At 37.1% G+C, this 16,024-nt stretch overlaps 1 protein-coding gene across 5 annotated transcripts in view; it reads right to left on the bottom strand.

Annotated features, from left to right (window-relative positions):
• The window catches only part of ZRANB1 (zinc finger RANBP2-type containing 1), a 108,572-nt gene that overhangs the window by 24,081 nt on the left and 68,467 nt on the right, over positions 1-16,024 (bottom strand). Inside the window, exon 2 of one of the 5 annotated variants that reach the window (XM_036898968.2) lies at positions 3,044-3,165. The exons of the other annotated variants lie outside the window; for them this stretch is intronic. The gene's annotated coding sequence lies outside the window, so the exon portion shown is untranslated. The remainder of the gene's footprint in view (positions 1-3,043; positions 3,166-16,024) is intronic. 5 annotated transcript variants of the gene reach the window in all.

The following is a 16,024-nucleotide window of genomic DNA, read 5'->3' as shown; positions in this document are numbered from 1 at the left end:
ATCTATGGATAATAAACAAATAGCCTTGGCAGAAAAATGAAAAGTACAGATTCAAATTTACCACAGTGTTAAAAAACACACACACATACAACCAAAACTGTAGGAACAAATCATTTTAAGTATTTCCTAAGTTATATCAGGAAAAATTTGTTCAGTGAAATACTAACACTAGCTAAAAATATTCTTAGTGTACTTTAAAAAAAGCCTTTTTAATTGCCATCTTGACCTATGAATTAAATAAGCTATTCCTTAGAATATAACAGATTGGCACAATGCAGCATTTCCCCCACTTATTAAAATAGCAAAGCTTTAAAATGGTAGTTTTATTTCCACATTCACTGAATGTGCAATAACATGCAGAGCACTATTCTAGGCAATGTGGAAACAAGGACTGTTAAAAACATGATTCCTATACTTAAAATAGTCCTTCTCATCACATTTGTGAGCCTTTATAAAAGGTCAGCTTCAAAAGTTTTCAAATTCTGGGATCAAGGATCTGTTCTGCAAATCTCGATCCTCTCCCCAGAAAAATGCCTCCCTGCCCCTGACAAATAACGTGTTTCAAATTAAGAATCAATGATATTAAATGAGAACACCTTCTTACAGGAATTTCTATTTTCATAGAAATTTAAGCTAATGCATGCATGCCTCAATATAAACATCCAAGTACAGCTGTATGTAACTAACCCTCACCAACATATAAAGGGCTTTAAAACACCCTTCTGAGGCATTGTACCCTGGAAAAGTCATCAGAGCTACATTGGCTCGCATGAGACCAGTGGGATGCAACTCCTCAAAGGGCAAGCCTTAAGAAAAGACACAGAAAAGTACTACCTGAAATAAAAACAAATCTAAAGAACTCTAAATTTCTGCTTAACTCACTTTAATGGACAGCTGAGAATAATCTACTAGGAATCTATTTTTGAATAAAGTTTTTTTTCAGAACTGAATAGGCCCCACTCCACTTACTTTGTATATACAGTATTTCCTTACAAAAGCAACTAGTTTTCATTTAGTCCTACCAAAGCTGTAACTATTGCCTGCAGAGGTACACACAACATCACTGCACCTTTCATAGTTTTTAGCTTTAACCTAAAAATACATACACTTAGAACATTTCTTTGTGCGACCTAAGAAGCACTTCCAAAAGCAACCCAAGGACCAAAAAGTGATCAGTTTACGTGAAAAGATAAAGACCTGTGCAGTGTATGTGTACGTATCTGTACTTTTATACATACATATTATTTTTTGTTTCCCAAAGACAAAGATAAGGTAATCTAAAGCTAAACCACCGACTACTTTTGTTCCTTTCGTTGCAAGGAGAGATCTTCTAACTCTTCACCATTTTTAGCCTACTCACTATACTGATCATGTCCGGAAGAATCTCATCTTAGAAATTCTTAAGATTTCATTTCCTCTCTAATATTTCTGAGGTAGTCCTGCAATTAGAAACTAATTAGCACAATCAAAGAGGGTATGTGGTGTAGACAAATAGTTTAACGAAGTTAGCAAAAGGTGCTCTGTAATTATCATCTACAATGTCACCAGTCTGCCTTCCAATTAAGGGTCTTTTAAAAATAAACAATCTCAAATGGTGAATGTGAATTGTATCTCAATAAAGTTCACACACACACACACACACAATTTCTATTTGGCCTAATCCAAAATGCCAAAAACAATTACTTCCCCTGACCCAAGCTCCAAATTAATCTGCAAACAGGGCATGGCATGCTGCCTACTCCCTACCATGGGGTAAACACGGGAGGGCAGAAAATGAGGATGAACAGAATAGACTCTATTTTCTATTCTTCACTGCACAAAATTTTCCAAATTTGCCAGAACATGAAAAACACAGATTTAAGTATAGGCACAAAGTACTATGTGAAAGAAAAGTATTTTATTGTCTAATGTTATGGGAATACATAACTCCATTCATTAACCATAATTAAGAGCTCACGGTTTCCCCTACCTGTGAGTTTTCAGCTACAAAGATGAGTAAATTTGTTACACATCAAATTTTATGAGAATGTCCCTGAACTGTCCAAATTTTTGGTGTAACTTTACTATACACTGCTCAAGGAGAGCTATGGATTAAAGTTTAGACCGTTTCTTGATACATGGGTTTTCATTGTAAACCTGGTATCTAAAAAGATTTGGCCCATACTCAAATAATCTAAAGTTTTAGCCACTATGTTTTTTTATGTGGGGTGGGGGTGGGGAAGCATCACATTACATGCAAAATAATTTACAAAATGCCTTTGAGGTCTTCACATAACATTACATTTTTACCACCTTTTAATAGGGATAAAAGGGAAGAAGACAGAAGAGTTGGTAGATAGGAATAGACAACAAATTTTGCTAAGTGGTAAATTCCACTTCATGTAACAATGCAAAAAAAACAGTAAATTCCAATAGAGAAAGGTGACATACACAGTTTTTCTAGGTTATTATTTCACAGTGCCTCCAAGAGTGACCAACGCATCCTTCTCTCAGTATGTAACAAACATATGTTGCACATTCTGTCCCTTCTTCCCCCATACTATGAAGGCAGTGCCCCCAGGACATCTGAGGGCACTCTGAGATGATTAACTTGATAAAACTAATTTGCAGTACCATCATACTTTCAAAATTGATTGAATGAAATACACAACTAGCTAAAGCAGTGGTGCATAATTACAGATAAAGGAAAGTGTTAATATACTTTTAAAAACATGGAGACCTGAGAGTAAATGAAAGCTACTGTGTAATACAAACTACATTATTTAAAAAAACCTCAAATCGTTCTGCAATCTAGGCCAGGAATACAATTTAGCATATTTTGAAGCCACAGGTCACAACTCACTGTGGATTTCACAGCTACTATGGAACTCCGTTGGTTAGAATATGGAGCTGGCTTATGATGTTTAGAAAACAGATTTATTTTTTTCCCCCATGTATGGCACAGTTTTCAAAGTTTTGCCGTATTTTTTTTTATGACATAAAATCATAATGGTAACTAACTTTGAAAAGAATGCCAAATGGTAAAAAAAAAGCCAGGACTTACCTGAGCCCACATGGGCCAGCTCAACACTACCCTGGAGTTCTATGGTAGCTGTGACATCACAGCATGGTTTATGCTGTGGGGTCAGGGTGGACTTGGAGTCAGCTGGCACAATTTCAGGAGCCCTTAAAGAGAAAAGTTAGTTTTAAGTGGTAATGTTCAGAATGTCCTTTACCATGGTCAGTAGAAAGAGCAGATGTGGCTGGCTCTGATGTCTGAGTAGTTTTCCTATATCCATAATTTAATTCATTTTATCAGTTTTGCATATTAAAAAGGAAACTATACCATCCAGTAATACACTTCTTCATATTCCTAACCATTTGGCTACAGTTCAGTCTCAAACGTGGCTTAGATACTCACAACAATCTCAATACTCAAACATGAGATGCTTAAATAAAAAGACCTCAGTATTTTATCTTCAAGTGTATACAAGCTCAGTGGCAATCCCAAAAACGGTTTGAGCAGACCAAACCACCTCCTAAATGCACTTTTTACATAATAACCATTGGCAACAAGTTAAAATCTACCTTTTCTATTCCTAGAATAGTGCTGTACAACAATACCTTTTCAAAAACACAAAAAGAGATGAAACTCATGAATTGGAAATAAATTCTTACATTTAATCTACTCTATAACTATAAAAGATAAGCATCTGGTCAATTCATTTAATAAACTCCATTATGAAAACATCTTTAGAAAAATAAGATTCAATGATCAGAAGTCAAAATAATTTAAGGGCTTTACCCATCCTTTTATTAATCATGACAAACTATCCCAAATATAGTTTAAACCTTGGAGATCTTACCTTCCCTACATCTTTTATCAGATTGTTAACAACCCAGCTGCTGTGGAAATATAGATCCCCCCAGTCATGAAAAAATACCTGAATTGACAGGTATTTCATTAAGAAAGAAGATCTTGCCATGCAGGACAAACTACTACTGAAAGCATGATGCAAAGACTTAAAGGAACATGTCACAAAGTTATCTTTGGGAAGGTGACCAGACATGAAGAACAATGTTAAAGATGAATGTGAGTCCAAATTGAGGTAGGGCAGGGAAATTGGACAAGAATTATGCCATTGTAAAATCTAATTTGCCTGCGGAAAAAGGCCCAGCTTGTTCTTTAACTTAATCTATGGGCTATTCTTCCTCTTCTTCCCTCCCCTTAATCAATCAAGTAACTTTGTAACCAAGACAGGAAATGAACCTCCAAAGTGTAATGTACCTATGTGGATAAAGAATGTCGAAATCTGGACCAACACAATCACCTAAATAACCCTATTATCTTAAGACAAAACTTCAAAGGAATTGTGAACCACCTGTATACATCCTGCCTTATGCTGACCCCTACCCAAAAGGCCCTATAAAAACCGCACACCGCAGACCCTTCAATGTGCCTCCTGAGGTTGCCGTACTCCCTTTTCTGCAAGTGTGTACTTTTTAAGCATCTTCTTATTGCTCAGCTTACTGCATTTTGTCTCTGCACTCTTCCAGTGGTAAGTGTCTTTGTCACTTTGCTATTCTATTTTCCAGACTTAAGCATTAAGTCTTCACGCTGTTCTACTCTAGGTAGTAGGTGAAAGCTACGGAGAGCTCTGATTTGGGCTTACAAGTTCCCATCACCTGGGTGACCTGGACAGGACTGTGGCTATAAATCATGCTCTTTAGTAGCCCGCCTGAAAATCTCCTTTATTTGCCTTTAGGAAGTTCTCAAAACATAATCTCAATCCATCCAGTGCTCTGTAGCTCTCCCAAATCCTGGGATGGGAGGGGCTTAGTTCCCACACCATGTCAAACCAAGCAGACCCTGGATGCCAAGTGACCCTGGCTTTAAGAGTTGACAAGGGATCTACCCCATGCCAAGCAGGAGTTCAATTAACTTCCCTCCCTCTGCTCTTCCCTGCTTTCTGCTGCCTGCAAGGCAGCTGCCAGTCCCTGCTACTTTCACTTTAATGAATTCCTTCCTTACCTACGCTCCTCCCACCCTGCATTCTCGTTCACTTCCCCTGTCCAGGTTGAGATTTCAACTGGTGTGCAAGGAGAGACCACCTCCCCGAATGCAGCTGCCCGGCAACAAAATTACAAGTCACTTAATAAACTGCCAAAAGCATCAACTGGGGGGATAAGATTCTAAAAAATTTAGTGTTCCAGTTACACAAAATAGTGTTCTGTCAAAACTACATTCACCACTGAAATCAAGTCCCAAAGTGTTTCTGACTTGAAAAATTTCAACCGCTACACTGCCAAGTGACCCTGGCTAAATCTGAAACCAAATTTTAGATTTTTATAATTATACTTTTTTAAGTAGGCCTAGAAAGACTGCATAGTCTAACCCACTCTCTTTACAACTGAGAAAACTGGAGGGTTAAATGAACATTTTTAAAGGGGGAAGAGAGTATAAAAGGAAAAACTCATGACATATAACTACACTTTCCATAATACATCCATGTAACTCTTCTTCCACCAAAAATACTGAAAGAATTAAGACAGAGAATCACCCAACTGGAAGAGACATTAAAAAGTTACTTAGTCCATCTTGACAAGGCCCCCGGGTAGAAGCACAGCCAAGAAGTCCCTGTAGTCCACCACTGGAAGAGAAGGTTCCACAGCTCCAATAAACATTTGTGGGCCCACAAATATCCACGTCAGCTGTAGATTTTCCTCCAAACGTTCCAGGCCCACATATACCAAACTCATTACACATCCTTGCTACACTAGCCTACAATGAAACTTCACATCTCCTATGTTTAGGAAGAATGGGACTGCTATCCAACCCACTATCCAAACCAAAATCCTAGGTGTCTTCTTAATTCCTCCCTTCAGCCCTAATAAAGAAGCAAATAAATAAAACAAAATTATGTTTTGAGAACTTCCCAAAGGCCCTAATAAAGAAGCCCTCCCTTCTTCCAGGTCTGTCAGTCCTACCTTTTAAGTCTCTCTCAGAGACATCCCCCTTACCTCATCTCCACTGCCTCTACTCTAGGCCAAGACTCGCACTCTCACCAGTACTGCTGCAATTTTCTCCTAAGTGGTCTCCTTGCCTCCAGCATTGCTGCTCCCAGTCTACTCCCCAGGAAATCTATGACAGATTTCCTCTAGACAGTGAAACTATTAACTATTTTTATTTTTTTCTACAATGAGTAGGCTCTACTTTTATTAAACATGAACTCTCATATTCTCTTAAAGGAATTCACACATAATGTCTAAATTTGATTAAACAAATACTGGTATGTCTATCAACAGATGAATGGGTAAACAAAATGTGATGTATACATACAATAGATTATTCAGTCTTAAAAAAGAAATTTTTACACATGCTACAACATGGATGAACCTTGAAGATACTACACTAAATGAAATATTAACTCCACTTATATGAGTCAAATTCATAGACAGAAAACTAGAATGTGGTTGCCAGAGGCTGGGGAAGGGGAGAATGGGAAGTTACCATTAATGGATACAGTGTCAGTTTTTCAAGATGAAAAAAGCTGCAGAAATGGATGGTGGTGAGAGCTGCACAACAAAGTGAATCTTAATACCACTGAACTGTACACTTAAAAATGGTTAAGATGGCAAATTCTGTTACATTTATTTTACCACAAAAAGTTTTAAGGAAGAAAAAAATGATTACAAGGACATCATTCAGAGATTAGAGGTGCTGCTTCAAACAGTATCACCTAAGTCGTATTCCTTGCTCCTCCCAAAAAAGATTAATGTTTAAACTGCACTTAAACATATCCAAATTGAAAATCATTCTGTAAAATAAACGGTGTGGATTCTGAAAATGTGAAATGTCATGAAGGAGTTAAAAAAAAAAAGAAAAGAAAACCATCTGAGGCACTGTAGAGCTTAGGGGAGACTACAGAGAAAACAAAATAAAATGTGTAATCCTTGACTGACCGGGTTGGAGCAACAGCTGTTAGTGAAAATACTTGGAATATTACATTTTCTGAATAATTATACTGCATGGTAACGTAGGGGAAATAGGTCTGTTCACAGGACCTATAGGCTGAAGTATTTAGGAGCAGATGTCATGTCACCTACAGCTACCTCTCAAACAACTGGGAAAAACAGAAAGATGGAGAGAGTCAATGTGGAAACAATTGAAAAATCTACGTCAATGTACTATATACTTGTAATTTTTCTACAGATTTTGAAATTTCTCATAAAAGGTTGATAGGGGAAAAAAGTGGTTGTCTCTGCACAGCACTGGAGGTGGAAAGAAGAAAAAGAAGAAACTACTGCCTTTTTTAAATAAACTGTTACATCTATACAGCTTAACTTTTTCTTAACCAGGTTCATAGTTTAATAAATGTCTAAAAGTTATTTTATGGTAAACAGTAAAGTCCTCTGGCGTCTATAAACACATCCTTTTATATTGAATATTTAAACAATACATTTGGATTTTGTAATTCAGTATGTTCATTTAATATAATGCTTTCAAAAAATGTCAGTATTACGCAATCTAGAATCACCAGACATATTACCTTTCTCAGCATGAGGAGGCACATTGTTAGATGGTAGGCCTGTGTAGTCAATTATTTCTAAAAGCCAGGAATTATGCCTCAGACAGACTAAAGGCAACGAGAAGAACACTGCTGGGGCTGTTTCTGCCATGGCCACCCATTTGCCTTAACACACACACTTGTTCCTGGAAGCTTTTTATCCTAGCTGTCAGGAAGCACTTTCAAAACCCAGACTGAACTAGCCATGGTAAAGAAAATGTGTGTGCATTCCTTCCATATTAGAATTTTTTATATTGCTAAGAATCATCACAATTCGCTTAAAAATCATGACCAAAAAGTTATTTTATATCCAGAGTTTTTAGAACAAGAGGAAATCCTCAGAAACTTGAATAAAAACAAGACAAAAACTATAATACTCCTTTCATGGTGCTAAAAATAATTATATTACCTGTAATATCAATTACCTTGGATGGGAAGGAGAACTACCAGCAAAAATGTGGATGGAGTGAAAAGACACATCAGTTTTTTAGCTACACACATGCACGCCCCCCATAAGTGCATCACACGAAGCTAACCAAGGACATACAAGGCACTGCCAGGCTTCTAAGCAGCTTACTTTCCTTTTATGGATGCAGTGCCAAAGACTTGCTGCACAAGTCTGCATATATTTTGGATTCTATGAAAAGCTTTTAATAGACTTTTAACTTAAACCATTCATATTTTTTAAGTATTTTTTTAAAGATTCTGACAGTTTTAACTGTCAAAGATTAATAATAATAAGACCCAAGACCTTTATCTCAGGCTCTGCCTTGATTCATATGTAAAGCAATTGAAGAAAAAAGGACACTAAATATTAGGAGAGTATCTTTCAGTAGAACACTCAGTCTGGTATTAATATAAAATCAAGTTAATCATCAAAAAAAATGAACGATTAGCATTTTGAAATGAATTCAGCAATTAAAAAATAACCATAACACACAAAGTCAGTAGAAGGAGGGACATAATAAAGATGAGAGCATATATAAAATCGAGAAGAATAAAACAATCGAAACAATCAATGAAAGCAGAAGCTGATTTTTTTAGAAAATTTTAAAAAAAGATAAACCCCTAGCAAGATTTATCAAGAGAAAAAGAGAGTCTACACAAACAGAATCAAAAATGAGAAAGGAAAAATCACTACGGACATCAAAGAAATATAAAGAATTATTAAAGAATACTAAGAAAAATCATATGCTAATAGCCTGGATAACCTAGAAGAAATGGACAACTTTCTAGTAAAATACAACCTTCCAAGGCTGACCCAGAAAGACACAGAAAATCTGAACAGACCCATCATTAGCAATGAAATTGAATTGGTAATCAAAAAACTACCTAAGAACAAAACTCCTGGACCACATGGCTTCACCACTGAATTTTATTAAACATTTCGTGAAGACCTAATACCCATTTCTCCTTAAAAGTTTTCCAAAAAGTAGAAGAGGAGGGAATACTTCCAAACTCATTCTATGAGACCAGCATCATCCGAATACCAAAACCAGGCAAAGACACCACAAAAAAAGAAAATTATATACCAATATCCCTGATGAATATAAATGCAAAAATACTCAACAAAATATTAGCAAACCAAATTCAAAAATACATCAAAAAGATCATCCATCATAATCAAGTAGGATTTATTCCAGGGATGCAAGGATGGTACAATATTTAAAAAATCCATCAACATCATCCACCACATCAACAAAAAGGACAGAAACCACATGACCAACTCAATAGATGCTGAAAAAGCACTTGACAAAATTCAACACCCATTCATGATAAAAACTCTCAACAAAATGGGTATAGAGAACAAGTACCTCAACATAATAAAGGCCATATATGACAAACCCACAGCCAACATCATACTTAACAGCAAGAAGCTGAAAGCCTTTCCTTTAAGATCGGGAACAAGACAAGGATGCCCACTCTCCCCACTTTTATTCAACAGTTTTGGAGGTCCTTACCACGGCAATCAGACAACAAAGAAATAAAAAGCATCCAGATTGGTAAAGAAGTTGTTAAACTATCACTGTTTGCAGATGACATGATATTGTACATAAAAACCCTAAAGAATCCACTCCAAAATTAATACATAGAATTTGCATTCCTATACACTAACGATGAACTAGCAGAAAGAGAAATCAGGAAAACAATTCCATTCACAACTGCATCAAAAAGACTAAAATACCTAGAAATAAACCTAACCAAGGAGGTGAAAGACCTATACTCTGAAAACTACAAGAAACTCATGAGAGAAATTAAAGAAGATACCAATAAATGGAAACACATCCCATGCTCATGGATAGGAAGAATTAATATTGTCAAAATGGCCATTCTGCCTAAAGCAATCTACAGATTCAATACAATCCCTATCAAAATGCCAACAGCATTCTTCAACGAACTAGAGCAAATAGTTCTAAAATTCATATGGAACCACAGAAGACCCCGAATAGCCAAAGCAATCCTGAGAAGGAAAAACAAAGCTGGGGGGATTATGCTCCTGGACTTCAAGCTCTACTACAAAACCACAGTAATCAAGACAATTTGGTACTGGCACAAGAACAGACCCATAGACCAATGGAACAGACTAGAGAGCCCAGATAAAACCCAAGCATATATGGTCAATTAATATACGATAAAGGAGCCATGGACATACAATGGGGAAATAACAGCATCTTCAACAACTGGTATTGGCAAAACTGGACAGCTACATGCAAGAGAATGAAACTGGATTATTGTCTAACCCCACACACAAAAGTAAACTCGAAATGGATCAAAGATCTGAATGTAAGTCATGAAACCATAAAACTCTTAGAAGACAACATAGGCAAAAATCTCTTGAATATAAACATGAGCAACTTTTTCTGAATGGATCTCCTCGAACAAGGGAAACAAAAGCAAAAATGAACACATGGGACTGCATCATGCTAAAAAACTTCTTTCTGTACAGCAAAGGACACCATCAACAGAACAAAAAGGCATCCTACAGTATGGGAGAATATATTTGTAAATGACATATCCGACAAGGGGTTAACATCCAAAATATATAAAGAACTCACACATCGCAACACCCAAAAAGCAAATACACCTACTAAAAAATGGCCAGAGAATATGAACAGACAATTCTCCAAAGAAGAAATTCAGATGGCCAACAGACACATGAAAAGATGCTCCACATCACTAATAATCAAGAAAATGCAAATAAAAAGCACAATGAGATATCACCTCACAACAGTTAGGATGGCCAATATAGAAAAGACCAGGAACAAATGCTGGCGAGGATGTGGAGAAAGGGGAACCCTCCTACACTGCTGGTGGAAATGTAAGCTAGTTCAACCATTGTGGAAAGCAATGTGGAGGTTCCTCAAAAAACTAAAAATAGAAATACCATTTGACCCAGTAATTCCACTCCTAGGAATTTACCCTAAGAATGTAGGATCCCAGTTTCAAATAGACATATGCACCCCTATGTTTATCACAGCACTATTTACAATAGCCAAGAAATGGAAGCAACCTAAGTGTCCATCAGTAGATGAATGGATAAAGAAGAGGTGGTACATATACACAATGGAATATTATTCAGTCATAAGAAGAAAACAAATCCTACCATTTGCAACAACATGGATGGAGCTGGAGGGTATTATGCTCAGTGAAATAAGTCAGGCGGAGAAAGACAAGTACCAAATGATCTCACTCATCTGTGAAGTGTAAGAACAAAGCAAAAACTGAAAGAACAAAACAGCAGCAGACTCACAGAACCCCAGAATGGACTAACAGTTGCCAAAGGGGGGGTGGGGAGGGAGGGAAAAGGGGAATAAGGGGCATTATGATTAGCACACATAATGTAGGGGTGTCATGGGGAAGGCAGAATAGCACAGAGAAGACAAGTGGTGACTCCATAGCATCTTACTACGCTGATGGACACAGTGACTGTAATGGGGCATGTGGTGGGGACTTGTTAATGGGGGGAACCTAGTAACCACAATGTTGCTTGCAGGAGGGTATTATGCTCAGTGAAATAAGCCAGGCAGAGAAAGACAAGTACCAAATGATCTCACTCATCTGTGGAGTATAAGAACAATGGGGGGAACCTAGTAACCACAGTGTTGCTCATATGACTGTATATTAATGATAAAATTAAAATATATATATATACACACACATATATACATATATAACAAAAAAATGAACACATGGGACTACATCAAACTAAAAAGCTTCTGTACAGCAAAGGACACTACCAGCAGAACAAAAAGGCACCCTTCAGTATGGGAGAACATATTTGTAAATGACATATCCAACAAGGGGTTAATATCCAAAATATATAAAGAACTCACACATCGCAACACCCAAAAAGCAAATACACCTATTAAAAAATGGCCAGAGAATACGAACAGACAATTCTCCAAAGAAGAAATTCAGATGGCCAACAGACACATGAAAAGATGCTCCACATCACTAATTATCAGGGAAATGTAAAATAAAAACCACAATGAGATATCACCTCACACGAGTTAGGATGGCCAGTATCGAAAAGACTAAGAACAACAAATGCTGGCGAGGCTGTGGAGTAAGGGGGACCTGCCTACACTGCTGGTGGGAATGTAAGCTAGTTCAACCATTGTGGAAATCAATATGAAGTTCCTCAAAAAACTAAAAATAGAAATACCATTTGACCCAGGAATTCCACTTCTAGGAATTTACCCAAAGAATATAATTTCTCAGATTCAAAAAGACATATGCAACCCTATGTTTACTGCAGCACTATTTATAATAGCCAAGATATGGAAGCAACCTAAGTGTCCATCAGTAGATGAATGGATAAAGAAGATGTGGTACATGTACACAATGGAAAACTATTCAGCCATAAGAACGAAACAAATCCTACCATTTGCAACAACATGGATGGAGCTGGAGGACATTATGTTCAGTGAAATAAGCCAGGCAGAAAAAGACAAGTACCACATGATTTTCCTCATTTGTGGAGTATAACAACAAAGCAAAACTGAAGGAACAAAACAGCAACAGACTCACAGACTCCAAGAAGGGACTAGTGGTTACCAAAGGGGAGGGATGGGGAAGGGTGGGGAGGAAGGGAGGGAGAAGGGGATTGAGGGGTATTATGATTGGCACACATGGTGTGGGGACGATCATGGGGAAGACAGTGTAGCACAGAGAAGGCAAATAGTGACTCTGTGGCATCTTACTATATTGTTGGGCAGTGACTGCAATGGGGTATGAGGGGGACATGGTAACATGGGTGAATGTAGTAATCACATTGTTTTTTCATGTGAAACCTTCATAAGAGTGTGTATCAATAATACCTTAATAAAAAAAAAAAAAAAGAAAATCAAGAATGACCAAGGCTTTTGGTACAGCAAGTGGAACAATGAACTTGAGATGGAGAAGAGTGCAAGAATAGATTTGACAGGGAAACCAGTTCAGTTCCAGTCTCAATGTAGTGGACATGATTTTGAAATACTAGCTATTTAAGGGAAGTGTTGTGTAGGCAGCTGGATATATGGGTCTAGGGTTCAGGAATACAAGAAGTTGTTACACAGATTTAATCTTATGTGCCCCCGTGTCTTTTCAAGGGATCAATTTGGGCTGATGTTTAATGTTATTTTAAAGGGCAACTGGATTGATAAGAGTGCAGAACTGAAGTGGTCTGTTAGGTAATACTGCCCTTTCTCTTAGGGACATCATTACCCATCCAGTGGGAGAGGCCAGTCTATGATCAGCACAAACATGATCCAGCACCAAACTGCAGGTACTCCAGAGACAACTGCACACTTAATTTCACACCCCTGACTTTATATCTAGGCTCCCACCGCCTATTCTACTTTTACTGATGTCAGGTTTTGGTACTGCTGTCCCCAAAGTCCTAGCACCACAAGAGAATAGGACTTAGGTGAAACTTACACCCCGTCATGGAAAAGACACTTGCTCAATACTGTCAATGCTTTCGTTTACTTCTGCCTTCTCAAAAACCTCATTCCTATTTTACCAGTTAGAAAATTGGCCTGAGGTTGAGATGTTTTTTTCAAGTTTCACACAGGAAAGTCTCACATTTTATATTTAGTATTAAATTTTGTATTCAATTTACATTTTATACTCAGCATATATACCCTGGAGACAACTTTTTTAGTATACATGCTGCCAAAGCAAGCACAGAAATGATTTTTTTTTAATGCCTAACATAACAAGTCATAATATACTGTACCTAATGAAATCTGGAGAACATAAGGCAGGCAGAAAAGAGAAAGTAAAGATTAATTTTCAGTACATGTGGACTTCTCAAAAACCTAACACAACCTAAACAAGTAAAAAAAAAAGTTTTTGACATATTTCAGTGAGGTTTATAATTCACGATATGACTACCCAATAAAGACAGGGCCATTAATTTTTGTACAACAGTTCAGAACCATATTATGTAGTGAACAATCAAAACTACTTGCTGATAGGGAAGACAGAATCCACATTACCAAGAATCAAATACAATTCATCCCTGGCCCTAAGAACCTAGAAACTCTGGAGTGAGCGGGAATAGGGACTCAATGACAAAGAAACTGTTTCATAAATGAAACAAAACCAAATCTAATATTGGTCCCACTTGTAGTTCATCTCTAAAGGAACTCAAACCTATCAGAATTCAAAAAGGTTCAAGGATGGTTATTGAAAAGAAGTAAGGATATGTGGAAAGAAAGAAACGACAGCAGCAAGAAGACATAGTAGTCATAAAGACAAGAAATAATAGCCATAACGACCAAGTTACATTGATGGGTCTAACTTATGTATTTAAAGGAGAGAAAATATTTCAACTCAGTAACTCTTAACCTGAGATGAAGAAACTTGAAAAACAACGAACCTGATTCCTAGAGAATTTTATGACCCCCAAAAGAGGTTAAGAATCATTGCAATGGAGTTCATTTCTATCTATAAACTTAGTGTGCTATACCACCACCTTCTAGTACACTACTGTCTGCAGTGTGTAATTTCTTAATAGTGTTTCAAAAAGGCATACAGATGACTAGAAGACAACCACGCCTAGATACAAAAGGTCACATACTGTAAGATTCCATTTATACGGAGTATCAGGAATAGGTAAGTCCACAGAGATGGAAAGCAGACTGGTGATTACCAGAGACTCGGGGAAGGAAGAGAAGTGGAGTAACTGTTTAAATGGGTACAGAGTTTCCTTTTGGGTGATGAAAAATGTTTCAGAACTAGATGGTAGTAGCGGCTGCACAAGGCTGTGAATACACTAAGTGCCACTAAACTGTTCACTTCCAAAATAGTGAATTGTATGAGACTTTGACCTCCATTAAAAAATTAATAATAAAACCCTTTTGAATTTCCTGTTTAAAAATTTTTAAAAAGACACTAATACTGTGCCATGTAGCACGTACCTGTGCTACCCCAATTTGGGGAGGAAAAAAGTCAATGGGATGAAATGAGACAACATTTCATCCGAAGATGAATCAGTGTGCTTTCATCCCTAGCCCTCAGGATAGGAGAAAACTGGAGGCATCCATTACCAAATGCCCACTGTACTTTGTGGTCAGAAGGGCTCATCTGCTGGGATATTCTTTTTGCCAAGAAAAGACGAAAATAAAAAACTCAGATTTCTTGAAATCTACTCTTAAGACTTACAGGTTTATACAGTTATGTCTTCCATATTCTTGGAGCCATAGAGAGAAATCTGAACGGGGGAGAGAACTATATACACTTACGTGTGTGTGTGTGTGTGTGTGTGTGTGTGTGTGTGTGTAATATACACATGCACATAGCTAAGCCATGTTTAAGAACTATATACACATACGTGTATGTGTGTGTGTGTGTAATATACACATGCACATAGCTAAGCCATGTTTAAGGCTTAGCCTGTTCCAAGCATAGTTAACTTCAGTAGTCACTCAAAATTTCCTTTACAGAACTGAATGTCAAAGTAAGTACCCCATCCAAATAATTTAAATCATAAAATTTAAATAGCTAACCCACTAAAAAAAAAAGAAAAAGAAAAATACCTAAGAGTCAAAAAACACTTTTGTGAAAAACCTAACAAATAATTAACTCACAAGGTCAACAACTGGAGAAAACCCTGCTCTCACAACATGTCTCTCTGTCATTTAACAGCTCTGAGCCAGTAACTGGAACTAGTATCTAGCATTTCCTTAGGAAGCACTAAAACCACAAAACACAAGAATCATAATTTGAACCATGAAATCAGATGGTTAAATGAAATCAGTTTAGCACAAAGTTTGCAAATATTTACTACATGTCATTCATGTTAACATCAGTGTTTTCAAGGTCAATAATGTATGTGTTCAACTTCTTGGAGTCACACATTTTTGTGATATTTTTAACATCTGACTAAAGCTTCTATCATCATAAGATGCTCACACTGTCCAAACACTGAAGCAGCAGCTGGTGTTCTTCAGACATGTCTTGTTACAATAAACAGAGCAGCAGTTTTTAAA

This window comes from Manis pentadactyla, chromosome 8, assembly GCF_030020395.1.
Source record: "Manis pentadactyla isolate mManPen7 chromosome 8, mManPen7.hap1, whole genome shotgun sequence".
In the NCBI taxonomy this organism is placed as follows: Eukaryota; Metazoa; Chordata; class Mammalia; order Pholidota; family Manidae; genus Manis; species Manis pentadactyla.
The sequence above is the reverse complement of the archived record's forward strand: the minus strand, read 5'-3'. Positions and strand labels throughout refer to the sequence as shown.